The sequence below is a fragment of the Macaca thibetana genome, chromosome 1 (assembly GCF_024542745.1).
Source record: "Macaca thibetana thibetana isolate TM-01 chromosome 1, ASM2454274v1, whole genome shotgun sequence".
In the NCBI taxonomy this organism is placed as follows: domain Eukaryota; kingdom Metazoa; phylum Chordata; class Mammalia; order Primates; family Cercopithecidae; genus Macaca; species Macaca thibetana.
In genome coordinates this window covers 185951155-185968648 of record NC_065578.1, presented here as the reverse complement: position 1 = coordinate 185968648, position 17494 = coordinate 185951155, and the positions used below count along the sequence as shown (strand labels likewise).

General features: G+C 42.0%; 1 long non-coding RNA gene across 2 annotated transcripts in view; it reads right to left on the bottom strand.

Annotated features, from left to right (window-relative positions):
- The window catches only part of LOC126940775 (uncharacterized), a 77021-nt gene extending 65075 nt beyond the window's left edge, over positions 1-11946 (bottom strand). For both annotated transcript variants that reach the window (XR_007720904.1, XR_007720903.1), the window contains exon 1: positions 11347-11946. This is a non-coding gene — a long non-coding RNA (uncharacterized LOC126940775). The remainder of the gene's footprint in view (positions 1-11346) is intronic.
- Between the last annotated feature and the right edge of the window lie 5548 nt (positions 11947-17494).

Genomic DNA, 17494 nt, shown 5'->3' with positions numbered 1-17494 from the left:
ATTTAGCTTCTGAATGCATCAGCATCCAGCCACCATTTTGGTTATTATTTGCTGTTTCATCCCATTAAAATCTATCTTTTGGATTGTTTTCCTATTTCACTCCTTTTTTCCCATTTTCACTCTACATTCAATCTTGCTTTTGTAATACTCTGTCTCAAAAGAGTCTGTACCACTGCCTTTCAACTCCTCCTCCAATCTGGAGATCATACTTTCCTTAGTACTTCTCCTTCATGGCTTCACAGCACTTCATATTTAAAAATTAATATCTATATACCTTTAAAGATTTTAAAAAGTCATGAAGACTCTACATGAAATCATGAAGCTACTAATTTATATTTTATTCGAAATAATCTTCATCCACAGTCTAAGTGGCATCCCTCAAATTTCTAACCATAGTTCTAGAAGGATTCTATGCTATCCCTTGAAGGGCTTGTGGGTCAAACTCTGCAGTTGGAAGGTAGAAAATGGGTCAAAGGACTCCTCTGGAGCTAGAAGTCTCTATGGATCCTCTACCTTAGATGTTCCAGTCAGAACAAGGACAAGGCAAATCACAGCAGATTTTGTTCTCATGAGATTTTGAGTTCAACCCATCTAAATGTGACCTATAAGGCTCCTAGGTAGTTCACAGTCATTTTTAACTTTTCTGAAACTAATGTGAGATGTAGTTTATAGAGATTTACCCATCATGACTCATTCATGTATATAAATATATGGCTGAGTGTGTGTGTGTGTGTGTGTAAAACTTATTTAAGGCAGAGCTGTAAATGCCCTCGAAAATAGAAAATTAGATATCCAACTGAAAGCAGGGCTCCAAATTAGAATATACTTCACTGGGGGGTATTTTCTTTGATCCTTCTTTCCTAACAGTGTTCTAGAAATATTGAGAGATAAAGCCAACTGGACTTCCTGGGTCGAGTGGGGACTTGGAGAACCTTTCTGTCTAGCTAGAGGATTGTAAATGCACCAATCAGCTCTCTGTAAAATGGACCAATCAGCAGGATGTGGGCAGGGCCAAAATAAGGGAATAAAAGTTGGCCACCTGAGCCAGTAGTGGCAACACACTCGGGTCCCCTTCCATGCTGTGGAAGCTTTGTTCTTTCGCTCTTCACAATAAATCTTGCTGCTGCTCACTCTTTGGGTCTGCACTACCTTTATGAGCTATAACACTCACTGTGAAGGTCTGCGGCTTCACTCCTGAAGTCAGCGAGACCACGAACCCACTGGAAGGAAGAAACTCCAGACACATCTGAACATCTGAAGGAACAAACTCCGGACACACCATCTTTAAGAACTGTAACACTCACCGTGAGGGTACATGGCTTCATTCTTGAAGTCAGTGAGACCAAGAACCCCCCGGAAGTAACCAATTCTGGACACATTTTGGCGACCACAAAGGGACATCTTTTGGCGACCCAGATGGGACACATTTTGGTGACCATGAAGGGACCATCACTAAGCGGTGAGTACCATCAGATCCCTTTCGCTTGCTATTCTGCCCTATTTTTCCTTAGAATTCGGGGGCTCAATACTGGGCATCTGTCAGCCAGTTAAAAGCGACTAGCATGGCTGCCGGACTAAAGATACAGGTGTCAGGCTTTCTGGGAAAGGGCTCTCTAACAACCCCCGACTCTTTGGAGTTGGGAGCATTGGTTTGCCTGGAACCAGCTTCCACTTTTCTTGTACTTCTGGGCTGAGCTGAGGGTTGACAGAGAGGAAAGCCATTCAGCTCTGGGGTCCCAACAAAAAGTTGGTTGATCCTGTAGCCATGAGCGGAACTCTCAAAGTCATGCTGCCCAAGTGAGACTCGCCCATCTATCCTATCTGTCCTGACCCTTGCCTCCTAGGTCCTAATGCCTGTCAGACAAACTTCCTCTCACCTCTCTTCTCCGAGGCTAGCCCCACTTCTAAAAATTACTCCCTGTCTCTGGTGCTTTTCTAGTTTCTCCTATAAGAATGATTTCTAATATAAACTTCAGGACTCTATTCCCTTCTTTAGGCACCTGGGCTCACCAATCAGAAAGACATAATTTTTGCCCAAAGCTCTGTTGGGGGTTGGGGGGACTATCTTACTTGGAATTTTGGAATTCCTCCTCAGACTAGCAGGCCTAACAAAAGCTATTCCTGAAGCTAGGATATGGGGAGCCTCAGAAGTGATATTCTTTATTCAAGTGAGGACAAAAGGCATCACTCTTCCAACCCTAGAGTTCCCTTCCCTACCTCAGGGTATGGCCCTCCACTTGATTTAGGGGGCATAACATCTTTATAGGACAGCGGTAAAGTCCCATACTAACAGGAGAATGATTAGGACTCTAACAGGTTTTTGATAATGCATCGGTAAGGGCCACTAAATCCAATTTTCTTAGTTCTCCTTGTGGTCTAGGAGGACAAGCAAGGGTGCAGGCTTTTAAGAATGTGTTGGTAAGGGCCACTAAATCGACATTCCTTGGTCCTCCTTGTGGTCTAGGAGGGAAACTAGTGTTTCTACTGCTGTGTCGGTGAGCACAACTATTCTGATCAGCAGGGTCCAGAGACCATTGTGGGTTCTTGGGCAAGAGTTGTTTCTGGGGCTGCGTCAGTGAGTGCAACTATTCCGATCATCAGGGTCCAGGGACCGCTGGTGGATTCTTGGGCAGTGGGAGAAACAAACCAAAACCACAGGCTGTTTTGTCTTTCAGATGGGAAACACCCAGGCATCAACAGGCTCACCCTTGAAATGCATCCTAAGCCATTGGGACCAATTTTACCCACAAACCCTGAAAAAGAGGCAGCTCATTTTTTTCTGCACTATGGCCTGGTGCCAATATTCTCTCTCTAATGGGGAAAATGGCTACCTGAGGGAAGTATAAATTACAATACTATCCTGCAGCTTGACACTTTCTGTAAGAAGGAAGGCAAATGGAGTGAAATACCTTATGTCCAAGCTTTCTTTTCATTGAAGGAGAATATACAACTATACAAAGCTTGCAATTTACATCCCACAGGAGGACCTCTCAGTTTATCCCCATATCCTAGCCTCCCTATACCTCCCCTTCCTATTAATGATAAGCCTCCTCTAATCTCCCCCACGCAGAAGGAAACAAGCAAAGAAATTTCCGAAGGACCACAAAAACCCCCGGGCTATTGGTTATGTCCCCTTCAAGCTGTAGGGGAAGGGGAATTTGGCCCAACCTGGGTACATGTCCCCTTCTCCCTCTCTGATCTAAAGCAGATCAAGGTAGATCTGGGGAAGTTTTCAGATGATCTTGATGGGTATACAGATGTCTACAGAGTCTAAGGCAAACCTTTGACCTCACTTGGAGAGATGTCATGTTATTAGATCAAACCCTGGCCTTTAATGAAAAGAATGAGGCTTTAGCTGCAGCCTGAGAGTCTGGAGATACCTGGAATCTTAGTCAAGTAAATGATAGAATGACAGCCAAAGAAAGGGACAAATTCCCGACCAGTCAGCAAGCCGTCCCCAGTATGGATCCCCACTGGGATCTAGACTCAGATCATGGGGACTGGAGTCATAAACATCTGCTGACCTGTGTTCTAGAAGGAGTAAGGAAAATTAGGAAAAAGCCCACGAATTATTCAGTGATGTCTACCATAACTCAGGGAAAGGAAGAAAATCCTTCTGCCTTCCTTGAGCGGCTATGGGAGGCCTTAAGAAAATATAGTCCCCTGTCACCTGACTCCCTCGAGGGTCAATTGATCCTAAAAGATAAGTTTATTACCCAATCAGTCACAGATATCAGGAGGAAGCTCCAAAAGCAAGCCCTGGGCCCTGAACAAAATCTGGAGGCATTATCAAACCTGGCAACCTCAGTGTTCTATAATAGGGACCAAGAGGAACAGGCCAAAAGGGAAAAGCAAGATCAGAGAAAGACCGCAGACTTAGTTATGGCCCTCAGACAAACAACCTTGGTGGTTCAGAGAACAGAAAATGGAGCAGGCCAATCACCCAGTAGGAGTTGTTACCAGTGTGGTTTGCAAGGACACTTTAAAAAAGGTTGTCCAACAAGAAACAAGCTGCCCTCTCACCCATGTCCACTATGCTGAGGAAATCACTGGAAGGCACACTGCCCCAGAGGACAAAGGTTCTCTGGGCCAGAAGCCCCCAACCAGATGATCCAACAACAGGACTGAGGGTGCCTGGGACAAGTGCCAGCTCATGTCATCACCCTCACTGAGCCCCGGGTATGTTTAACCATTAAGGGCCAGGAAATTGACTTCCTCCTGGACACTGGCGTGGCCTTCTCAGTGTTAATATCCTGTCATGGATAGCTGTCCTCAAGGTCTGTTACCATCCGAGGAACCCTGAGATGGCCTGTAACCAGGTATTTCTCCCACCTCCACAGTTGTAATTGGGAGACTTTGCTCTTTTCACATGCCTTTCTTGTTATGCCTGAAAGTCCCATACCCTTATTAGGGAGGGACATATTAGCCAAAGCTGGAGCTATTATCTACATGAATATGGGGAACAAGTTACCCATTTGTTGTCCCCTGCTTGAGGAGGGAATCAACCCTGAAGTCTGGGCATTGGAAGGAACAAACTCAAGCTCCAGCCTTAAGCCTTCCCACAGGATGAAACTTCTCTTTATACGTCACAGAGAGAGCAGGAATGGCTCTTGGGGTCTTTACTCAGACTCGTGGGACAACCCCACCACCTGTGGCATAACTAAGTAAGGAAATTGATATAATAACAAAAAGCTGGCCTCACTGTTTACAGGTAGTTGCGGCAGTGGCCGTCTTAGTGTCAGAGGCTATAAGGAAAGGATCTCACTGTCTGGACTATTCATGATGTAAATGGCATACTAGGGGCCAAAGGAAGTTTATGTCTATCAGACAGCCGCCTGCTTAGATACCAGGTGCTACTCCTTGAGGGAACGGTGCTTCAAATACTTGTACAAAGTACTTGTGTAGCCCTCAACCCTGCCACTTTTCTCCCAGAGGATGAGGAACCAATCGAGCATTACTGCCAACAAATTATAGTTCAGACTTATGCCACCCGAGATGATCTCTTAGAAGTCCCCTTAGCTAATCCTGACCTTAACCTATATACCGATGAAAGTTCATTTGTGGAAAATGGGATACGAAGGGCAGGTTGTGCCATAGGTAGTGATGTACCTGTACTTGAAAGTAAACTTCTTCCCCCAGGGACCAATGCTCAGTTAGCAGAACTAGTGTCACTTACCTGAGCCTTAGAACTGGGAAAGGGAAAAAGAATAAATGTGTATACAGATAGCGAGTATGCGTATCTAATCCCACATGCCCATGCTGCAATATGGAAAAAAAGGGAGTTTCTAACCTCTGGGGCAACCCCCATTAAATACCACAAGGAAATCATGGAGTTACTGCACACAGTGCAAAAACCCAAGGAGGTGGCAGTCTTACACTGCCGAAGCTATTAAAAAGGGGAAGGAGAGCGGAGAACAGCAGCATAAGTGGCTGGCAGAGGCAGGGAAAGACCAGCAGAAAGGAAAGACAGAAAGAGACAGAAAGTCAGAGGGAGAGAGAGAGAGAGAGAGAGGAAGAAACAGAGACAAAGAGGGAGTCAGAGAGAGAGAGAGAGAAAGAGAGACAGAAAGTGAAAGAAAGAGAGGAAGAGACAGACAAAGAGGGAGTCAGAAAAGGAGAAAGAGAGAGGACAAAGAAGAAGTCAAAGAGAGAGAAAGAGATAGAAGTAATAAAGAAAAAATAGTGTACCCTATTCCTTTAAAAGCCAGGGTAAATTTAAAACCTATAATTGATAATTGAAGGTCTTCTCTGTAACCCTATAACACTCCAATACCACCTTGTTGTCAGTGTAAACAAGGGCATAGCCTGAAAGCACTGAGGCCACTGACAACTCAGAGCCTTCCTGTCAAAAATACTTAACCCAGCAGGTTTCCTAACAGGGGATCTAAATTTTAATTAATTACCATACAAAGGTCCGACCACACCTAGGAGGAACTCCCTTCAGGACAGGAGGATAGATGGTTCCTCCCAGGTGATTAAAGGAAAAAGACACAATAGGTATTCAGTAAGTGATAAGGGAACTCTTGTAGAAGCAGTTAGGAAAATTGCCTAATAATTAGTCTGCTCAAACTTGTGAGCTGTTTGCACTCAGCCAAACCTTAAAGTACTTACAGAATCACAAGGAGACATCTATACCAATCCTAAGTTAATATGGACTGAATGAGGTCTTATTAATAGCAAAGAATAATTGAAATCCCAAACTTACAAGGTTTTCTTTTCTTTTTTGTTTTTGAGACAGAGTCTTGCTCTGTCACCCAGACTTGAGTGCAGTGGCATGATCTCAGCTCACTGCAACCTCTGCTTCTCAGGTTCAAGTGATTCTCCTGCCTCAGCCTCCTGAGTAGCTGGGACTACAGGTTTTCAACAACAGTTAAGTTCGCTACCAAAACCGCCAAGGCCTAGACCTCCTCACTGCTGAGAAAGGAGGACTCTGCACCTTCTTGGGGAAGAGTGTTGTTTTTACACTAACCAGTCAGGGATAATATGAGATGCCACCTGGCATTTACAGGAAAGGGCCTCTGAAATTAGACAATGCCCTCCAAACTCATACCAACCTCTGGAGTTGGGCGACATGGCTTCCCCCTTTCTAGGTCCTATGACAGCCATCTTGCTATTACTCACTTTTGGGCCCTATATTTTTAACCTCCTTGTCAAATTTGTTTCCTCTAGGATCGAGGCCATCAAGCTACAGATGGTCTTACAAATGAAACCCCAAATGAGCTCAACAACGTCTACCGAGGACTCTTAGACCGACCCGCTGGCCCTTTCACTGGCCTAAAGAGTTCCCCTCTGGAGGACACTACAACTGCAGGGCCCCTTCTTCACCCCTATCCAGCAGGAAGTAGCTAGAGTGGTCATTGCCCAATTCCCAACAGCAGTTGGGGGTGTCCTGTTTAGAGGGGGTTTGAGAGGTAAAGCCGGCTGGACTTTCTGGGTTGAGTGGGGACTTGGAGAACTTTTCTGTCTAGCTAGAGGATTGTAAATGCACCAATCAGCACTCTGTAAAAATGCACCAATCAGCACTCTGTGTCTAGCTGAAGGATTGTAAATGCACCAATCAGCATTCTGTAAAAACGCACCAATCAGCGCTCTGTGGCTAGCTAAAGGATTGTAAATGCACCAATCAGTCATCCGTAAAAATGCACCAATCAGCACTCTGTGTCTAGGATTGTAAACACACCAATCAGCACTCTGTAAAATGACCCAATCAGCTCTCTGTAAAATGGACCAATCAGCAGGATGTGGGCAGGGCCAAATAAGGGAATAAAAGTTGGCCACCTGAGCCAGCAGCGGCAACCTGCTTGATCCCCTTCCACGCTGTGGAAGCTTTGCTCTTTTGCTCTTCACAATAAATTTTGCTGCTGCTCACTCTTTGTGTCTGCACTACCTTTATGAGCTGTAACATTCACTGTGAAGGTCTGCGGCTTCACTCCTGAAGTCAGTGAGACCACTAAACCACTGGAAGGAAGAAACTCCAGACACATCTGAACATCTGAAGGAAAAAACTCCAGACACACCATCTTTAAGAACTGTAATACTCACCGTGAGGGTCTGCAGCTTCATTCTTGAAGTCAGCAAGACCAAGAACCCACCAGAAGGAACCAATTCTGGACACAATATCATGTTAACAGTAGACTTTCCTGGATTTCAGAAAAATCTCATTCTTTTTACCCTCAGCTGCCTTGGATTGACATGGGCAGCCCAGGGACTTAAGTGGGTGCTTGTATGTAATATTCTGATTTGAAACACAAGTGGGCCCATATGGTATGTCTAGTAATGTTTAGAAAGTCCTAAACTACTTGTTGAGTGTATGCCCTACACCTGGAGAAAGTGTGGCAAGAAAAATATATTCTATTATGTTTTTCGATTTTGCCTTGATTTTAATCTCTTTATCCTGATATCTTCTGAACTGAGCATAGTTCTGTTATGTCCTATATTACAAATAGGAAAAAACAATATATACACACATATATAATGTATTATGTATTTATGTATAGTATATGCACATATGCATATATATGTATAACATATATGTGTATATGTATGTGTATATATGTATGACTATATGAGAGATAATATATGTTGAGAAATTATCTTATAATAAATGCCTAGATTCAATAAAATGTCCTTAACATGACAATCTGATCTGACAAAAATACTTTAAATCTTCTATCTATTAAGACTTATTAAATCTTCTGGTTATAAATGTTGTTTAAAAATGTTCTGTGGTAAGAGATACAAGGCTTATGGAAAACAATTCTTGAAAAGAGAATGTATGTCTGATGATATGCATAAACTGAAGCTGATGCTACAGGCAACCTGAATCACTGACTGCAAATAAAGTATTGATCAGAAAGAAAGAAATCTGAAGGACTTCTCAAGAAAAAAAATGGATGGCAGAGAAAACTGTCATAATTGCAGGGGAAGTGGTCTTGAGGCTCAGTTATGTGACTTTTCCTACTCCCTGTGTGCCATTCTAGCCTATAGGAGAGAAGACACAGAGCTCTCAGGAAGAACAGAGCTGAGACCCAGGGATTTAAAAGACAAATGAAATCTGTTCCTCTAATTCAAAAGGAGGCTGGGTCTTTGTTAATAAACAACTAGAGACACAATCAGGACTCAGGATTCTGACCTTCAATCACTCTTCTCTGGAAAACTTCCAAGGAATGAGAGCCTAAGTACCCCTGTGCCTAAAATAGAAGTTGGGTAAGCCAACTTGGAGTTGGGTAACTCCAGGCCTTCTCAGAGCAGTCCCAGACCTCTTTAACTGAAATCATGTAAAAGAGAGGACCTCAAAGGAAATATCATCCCTAAAGAGAGAAAGAGACTATCTCAGCATCTGGACCCAAAAAAATCCCCTCAAATTTCATCCATTAATAGCATCTCTTCTTCACTCTGAGATGGGGTGGGCTAAATGTGGGTAGGAGGGAGCAGAGGGAACACTTGGATGTCCCTGAGCCTTGCACAATAGCTCGAAGCTCCAAACAGGGCATGTAGATCAATAATAATTGGGATGAAGGAAAAGAAGGCTCTGGATCTCTGGCAAGGAAGGAAAACCCCCAGAGTGGCTGCTGTGGCAAAAAGGCTCCAAAGTGAGGTGACAGTGCAGTGGAGCCATGCCAAGATGGGATTCAGAGTTCATAACAAAGGAGGAGGTAATTTTAATCAAGGTATGAGGATAAGATGAGAATTAGATTAGCATAATTTGTGAGAAATGTTCTACAATAGCTAGTAATTTCTGATTAGGTACATCATCAATGAATTAGAAGTTGATAGTATAAGGTTTCTACATAAAAGTAGCAATAAATATATGCTTACTTTCATCTAAGGCAAAATTATCAAGGTGCAAGTAGTATTGTTTTCAACGTTTCTGGCACATGGTAGTTCTACTAAATATGTTGAATTAATTATTGAATAAGTTATCGTCCACATTTTTTAACTTCATGGCCTTATCTTGCATACTGCCATTTAGTGGCAGCATCCCTAATTGTAAGCAAAGTACCAGTTGAAAAGAAATTCAATTTTGAAATATTAGTACATACTATGGGGAAGGAGTTTGTGTGTTTGTTTTTATTTGTATAAGTTTTTAAACCAAGGAATACACTAGCAATAGATTGTATACATGTTTTTATTGTTATCCTAGATGATTCAGGGGAGCCAAAAAATTCTCAGAAGTCTTATCTTTTTCACCTGGAATTTATCTTAGCCTTTCCAGCATTTTCAGAGTTAGACTGTGAAACAGTAGAACTCTTTTAATATTTCTAATGTCTCTTGACTCACAAGTCACAGGGGAACTGATGAGTTAACATTCTAAACATTTCAAAAGAGTTTAAGGAAATGTTCATTCTCCAGCAGCAGGAGATGAATGCAAAGGTCCAGAGGGCTTTGTGAGCCACCTCCTCACTGACAATGATGGACTCTGTTTCTACCTAGGAAGAGAACATAGGGGGCTGACACAGGCGTTCTATTTTTTACTCTAATGAATGCTATTTTCATTTGCTTTAGAGAGCAGTCCCCAAGAAGACTAGTGACAAGATGAAGGTTCACTGGCTTCCTTTGTCCCTGACAGGTTCAAAAGTGCTGTGCAGGTGGCAAATTAGACTTGGCTTCCCATTAATTGATAGGAAGAAACTTTCTTTCCTGCTGTTCAGATTGTCTTTGGATCCTTTAGCACACATGAGGTTTCATGGAGTTGTTATTATATTTATTATTGCTGCTGCCAATGCTGTAGGCAATATATTTGAGAAAATGATGAAGGCTAATAGCAATTAGAAGCCTCTCTGAATAAATGTCTTAAGGTAGCAAGAAACTTGAGATTAGGTAGGGTGAAAAGCGTATCAATTGATATCAATTCTGATTTGGGGTAGCTCTGGGTCTGGGTAAATAACTTATTCTTTATTATATTTAAAGAATTAGAGAAAATAATAATATTGATGATGATAATTATGATATGCTATCACTTTTCATACTCCTACAGTGTTCAGGCAGCCTGCACAGTGCTTTACATACATTTGGTCATTTAACCTACAGAGCAAACCTAAGAGGTGATTATTCTTTGAGCACTGGAAGTGTAAGGGATTGGCCCAACTTCACACAGCTTGTAAGTAGTAAAAACATCATTCCTCCTCAGTTTATAATGAAAGAACTACAACCAAGCAAACCACAGAAATAAGAGTGTAGCTCTTTCCTTCCTATGACATTCAAGCAAACAGAAACAAAGACTGACAAGGTGAAACGAGAAGGATTTAAACCCATGGAGGACAACTAAAGGAAGAAAAAGAGAATGTGTCTTCTCTAAAGCCTGGCAGCCTTTTCCATGAAAGTCAGGAAAGAGTTTTGTTTGTTTGTTTGTTTGTTTGTTTGTTTTTTAACAGATCAGCCCTACATGTTTTGTGGAGTAAAAGCTTGAGAGTGAATCACAATGATATATGTGAGTATTGGACACTGTCATGGCTTTCTGATGTGTTAACAAGGCTAAGCTAACCTATATTCCCCAGAATCCCCTTTCTGGCATGTTTCTGGTTAAGGTGGGATTCCGGGGAGATTCTTTCAAGAGAATGGAAGTATCAAAGAGGAACAGCAGCCAATCTGTAATACATATAACCTTCTCCCAATTATTCAATCAAATGCTATTCTAGGTGCCACTACAAAGAAATTTTGTGGGTACAATTAAAGTCCCAATCAGTTGAGTTTGAGTTGATAAAAAGAAAGATTATCATGGGTAGACCTGACTCAATCAGGTGGATTTAAAGAGGGACTAAGCTCTCCTTGAGTATGAAAGATTCCAAGCAACAGAGGAGAAATAAATTATAAAATGTTTCTACATTCTGGGGCCTCCACACTCACCTCATTGTTGCAGATCTGCTGATTGACCTCATTGGCATGACGCAACAGTTGGAGCTGCAACTCTATTACCTCTGGATCCTTCCTTCATGAATGTTTACTCTGTGGACTTGGGGCGCACGCGCGCGCGCACACACACACACACACAAACACACACTTACTTCCCATTGGTTCTGCTCCTCTGGCTGTACTCTGATAAAAACACTGAGAGAGGGTGAAACCACAGCACATTTGAAAACCAGCCTGTCTACCAAATAAGTAAGCTTATATAAGAGATTGTTTTTTTACAATAGGAGGGGCCACTGACTGGTACAGCATTCTAGGCAAAATCACATGCAAGAAAAATTAATATAAAGTCATATCCAACTGTGAAGAAGAGAGAGCTCTTTTAATGGAGCAACACATTTTATTAATCAGCTTGGGCTTCTATAACAAAATACTACAGGCTGGGTAGCTTAAACAACACAAATTTATTTTCTCACGGTTCTGAAGGCTGGAAGTTCAAGATCAACATGCCGGCAGAGTTGGTTTCTGCTGAGGCCTCTCTTCGTGGCTTTCAGGGAGCTGCCTTCTCACTGTGTCTTTGTATGACCTTTTTCTCTGTGTGTGAGTGGAGAGAGAAAGAGGTCTGGAATCTCTTCCTCTTTTTATAAGAACACCAGTCCTATTGGATTAGAGCTCCATCCTTATGACCTCATTTGTCCCTAATTACCTCTCCAGTGGTCCTGTTTCCAAATTTAATCACATTGGGGGTTAGAGCTTCAACCTATGAATTGGGGTAAGGAGACATAGTTCATTTTATAACACATATCTAGCAAACAAAAAGAAGAAAGAAAAATGTTTATAAAAGTAGGGAATTTGAAGGGCGGACCATTCCTTCCAAGAATTAGCTGGTTATTGGTAGAAAGAAACCTTCTGCTCTTCAGGTGGTCACTGGATACTGCAGTACATTTTTTACCCACTCTCCCTCCTGTTGCCTGCTTCCCACCAACCACATAGAATGTCCTCATCTTCTCTTTACCAGATTATACATCAATATTGGCCTCTTCACTGTTTTTTAAAAGAAAAAGTTCATGCTTTGTTAATGGATTTACTGAAGAATCATAAGAAAAACAGAAAAGATAGTTTACATCGCACATCCCACAGCAAAGTATTTCACAATTTTGCAGCCAATATAGCTTCTTGTATTTTCACCGTAGTCTCCCTCCAGGATCCTACACCCCAAGTTAGTCTTTGGCTCCTTTATTGTCCCAATTAATTCTGCCCCTAACCTGAATACTCCATCAGGCTACTGTTATTTAACATAACATACATTTGTGGTCCCATCCCACCAACCCAAGTGATACATCAAACAACACACAGTGGTCTTCCTCAGAGGAGTTCTAGTGACACATGACTTTCTTTATCTTGCTTCAAGAAAAACGGAACTCTAAAGGAGTTTCATGCTTAGGCAAGACAGGCAGGTGCACCAGCCAACAGCACACCACTGAGTGGATGACTGTAACACAATAGCTCTTTAGTCATCGGTGTAAGGTGGGCTGATTTGGGTAGGGGACAAAGATAGAAGGAGAGGTAGGCTTCAAGTCACTAAAGATAAGCAGATATTATTTCCCAAAGACAAGGCTAAATTCTTCAAGAAAGAAGAAATGGAGCAAACCTAGTTTCATTATGGTCTCCTGCTCCTAATCAGGAAAGAGGAACAGGCATCGTCTTGACAGCTGGTTGGGACAGTTGGGCTCATGGAAGATAGTGCAGGTCCCCCTGAAGGAACTCTCTCTACTGATCATAAAATGGCCAGTTTAACACAGCATCAAATTAATAATGGAATAAAGCTTTGCCACAGCCTTGAAGGCCTCACATTCATCAGCTGCACTGTTGGAATGTGGCCTTTCTGTGCTCTTCCCTCATCTTTTTACACAAACACCTCTTTCTGGGACTCACCTGTGAAACTCTTATACTCGGGTGCCTGAAAAATGTTTCTGTGATTCGGTTTGGAGAGGCAACATGGTGCAACAGGGAGAGTTTGGGGATAATGTGTGTGAATGTGCTTTGTTAAGGGTGAAGACAACACATAAAATGAAGCATTTCTTTTAGAGTCAGGAGACCAGAGTATTAGTACCCATTCTGTGGGTGACTTTCAGCAACTCATTTTACCTCTTGAGAATTCAGTTTCCTTCTTTGTAAAATTATGGTATTCAACTAGATGCCCTCTAACATCCACTCTGGATCGATAATGGCCATCATCATAATGATGACTTGATATTTATCACACATTCAATATGCTTCAAGGTGCTCTTATAACTCTTCTAAGGTGTCACCTCGTATTTTTCACAACAATCCTATGAAAGTATTCTTTTCATCATCATCCCTACTTTTCTAACCCAGGTAATTGCCTCTAGTGCCTACACCCAGCCACTATGCTATATTGCCACTTCGAGTGTATTTTAATGATGTGTTCTATAAGAAACAAACACAAACAAACAAATGAAACCCTCTGAGACTGCCAACAAAATATCCAGTACTCAGCTGTGGATTTTTTCAGTGGTGGTGGCAGATATCTCCTACTTCATTTATGTTCTTATCCAGGATTCTTATGACCAACATGGAAGAGTTGGCCTAGAGTTAGCAGCACAAACTCAGAGTGAGAAACAGGCAAAGCTGACTGGCTGTCCCGGGATTGAACTCGTGACCTTGGGCTCTTTATCAATTGGAAATGTTTCACTTCCCAAGCTTTTGACAGGTATTTACATGCGCTGTGGCTAGAGAACCAGGTTTTAACATCACTGGCACGGTCTATATTGACTGGCTGTGCACGGACAAGTGTCATCTTGCCACATCTTCTCCTTGGGAGTCTTCAGAGGGGGAAAAGCAAAATTCAAAAGAGGTAGCCTTTCCCTTAGTACTTAGAGATGGCTCAGAGCATCAGCTTTAGGTTAACTCTGATTTCTATTGCCCAGCACAGTCACCATACCACAAGTGGCCTTCTCCTTCTCCCTGCTCACCCCAAACCCACTCAGCCTTCCAGAACAGCTATCCACATTGGCTTCCCTGACCTCTATAGCATTGTCAACTCTGCCCTAAAGTTTAGTGCCCAGTTATGAGCTTTGTCCTGCTGCTTCATGACTGTTTCATATGCCTTTAAATCTTATATGTACCAACAGGGACCCTGGAGAAAATGAAGCATTCATTTTTAGTTCCTCTGTAGTACTCAGGTCAGTGGTAAACTGAACTCATGTTTCCATTACCACTAGCCAAACACTCGTTGAATTGGATTGAAAGAAGGAATTGCAGGTAGGGCACCCTCCTGAAGAAGAGTCCTCAGGATCCAGGGTTCTTTGTGGAAATGAGAACCCCTGACCATGATTTGCGTGTAGACTCTTTTGGGGCTAACCTCTTACTTGGCATGTCCACCACTGACATTCTTCAGAGTGTGAACATCAACAAAAGTTTCTAAGGAATACATATCTGGGAAGGATACCGTGAACTGCTATTGACAGTCATCAATATCTAAATTCCAATTACACTGGTGGAAAACCAAGCAGAAAGTCAGGTCCCCATGGGAATCATGCTTGGGGATCAGGTCTAAGGAGGGAGAGTCAGCTCCTAGACAACAAGAATACAGGAGGTGAGGATGGCAGGGTAAGAAAGGCAGGAAGACCATGAAAAAGGCAGTGAGGTAGCCCATGGAGATGTCTTGTGATGAGGCCAGCATTTGGGGAGACCTCCCAAGTGTATTTCTGTGAATACAAGAAAGCAGGACGGATACCTGCACAAATAATATCTCATCAATTTACAGTCTAAGGAAGTCCAGGACTCTCCTAGTATTGCCCTTTATTTGATTTAGCATTCTAGGAAGAAATGGAGTAAGGATGATTTTTATTGATATCTTATTTTGAAGAAACTGCCTTTGAATTATCTAGCTCTTTCTGTAAAATATAACCTTGGTTCTCAATAAAGACTTACTGAGTTGAAGGGGCGTGTGAGCATCTTCCCTTCATGAGGCTTCCTATGGGGATAGAGGAATGTCTAATTTGCCTAACCAAGTATGTATACTCAGACTCTCTCTTAAGTATGTATGTACTCAGGTCAGGGTAGGACAGAAGAGAGAGTCTTTGTTGTTTCCATCAGAGCATGTGCGAGGTTGACTGTGAAGCAAATAGAGGCAATTCTGGGCCAAATGGCCATCACTGGCCAAGGCATCTGCAAATCACATTTGTTTTTTGGCTGCAAGGGAAAGGGCTTGGCTGTCTCTGTCTTGTCTTCCTCTACTACCTTGATCCCCTGGGCCAGAGGAAGGTGTTGCTATTGATGTCTTTCCCAGACATGGCTTATTGTTTTTCTTTGTAGATTTTATGCATTGGCAGCCAAAAACCTTGAGTAAGGAAATGATGCTTTAAGAACAAAACAAGCTCTTTTGTATGGGACATTCAGGACATCAGACAAAACGGTCTTTCCAGACGAAGCTGGCTGGCGATGGGAAGAGTGGTGTCTGTGGGTCATAAAGCACACTGTCTGTACATATTTCCTGCTGACAGGCACTTACTGTGCGTGCCAATCCCATGTGCTAATGTCATTCCATCCATCTCCACCACGGTTTAGGTCTTTGCTGAATAACTGCCTCGTGTAAGGTCCTATGGTCGAGCTAGGAAGAAAGTACACTGGCCTCAACACCTTCTCAGCTGATTTTATGTTTTTGTTGGCTGTCTCTAAATGTTTCATTTTTTTTCTACAAAGTAAAGAAGAAAGTAGAACCAAAGTAAATAAACTAGCTATCCATTTCTTGACTGGATTCAAAACTTGGAATTTGATTGCATATTGAATCTAGCCCTACTGCATACGTTTAATAAACTTTAAACAATGTGACAATTTCCCTTTAGAGTCAAGAGTCCCAGTCCCCTATAGGACTAGAAGTGTCACAGAACAAGGGAGCCAACATTAGCCAAGTCCTAAGAGAGGAGGGTCTTGTCAAAGTGGCTTGACCGTGTTCAGAGACCTTTGCTTCTTTCTGTTAACCTTGTCATATCTCCCAAACTGTTTCATTTTGTTCTTTTCTATGGACATTCTATAATCTTTTATAGCATGAGAAAATATACACATGAATCATCTCCTTAGGCCCAAACTGGAATTACCTTTCGGGGATTTGGAAAAAGAAACAATGTTTGGTGAGGATGGGGAACAAAGGTCAGAGGAGGAGAAAGCAGTTTTCTCCCCTCTACGGAGTCTTTCTTATAAGGCAGGGTGGAGGGGGGAAGCTGCAGACAGGTGAAAAAACTGTGAGCTTGTGGTAACCAATCTTTCCCCCAACATACTAGGCAGCTGTAAATCTTGATTGAGTAATGAGTAAAAGGAGTCAATTGCTTTCATTGATTTGCATAAGTACAATATCATTACGATTGGTGACTTTAAAAAATATCCTATTAGTTTTTATGTGCCTCATAACTGTAGGTTAGATTTTTTAAAAACTGAAATGTAGGGCAGCAAGAGGAAATTGAAAATATATGTTTCCATTCGTAAGTGAAATCAATGTGAATCTTTAATTATATTTATTTCAAATATGTCACACAGGAAAGAAAGGATCTCTTTAGAATTTCCCTGTGATGCTGTCCTCAGGGTCCATAACTCAGAACTGCTTCAGTCTAAAAATATTTCATAACTCTGGTGCTAAAAGGACAGAGAATTTAGTGTGAGGCAGAGAATTCTGAAGAAAGATATATAAATTTCTTTCAATTATAGAGACCAGTATTACATGAAGGATAGTGATTGCGTGTTCTCTATTCCTATTAAGACAATGAAAAAAAAATTGAATAAAGAAATACCGTAGTTAGATACAAGGAAGAACTTCCTAACAGTGAGGCTTGTTAAAAATGAGAGTATTTTCTAATCTCTCTTCGAGAACAAATTTTTTAGCTTATAAGGATACCAATTGACTAGAGGTTGTTTATGGGGAATATGTAAGGGAACTAGCTCTTCCAACCCACAAAGTCAAAGTGACACACACACACACACACACACACATTAGTACAAGTGTTCACAAACTTTGATGTCAGGAAAAATTACCTGGAGAGTTTTTTAAAAATATAGATCCCATGGCCCATTTCCAGAAATGGTGATATGGTAGATTTGGGGTGCTATCTGGAAATCTGCATTAATT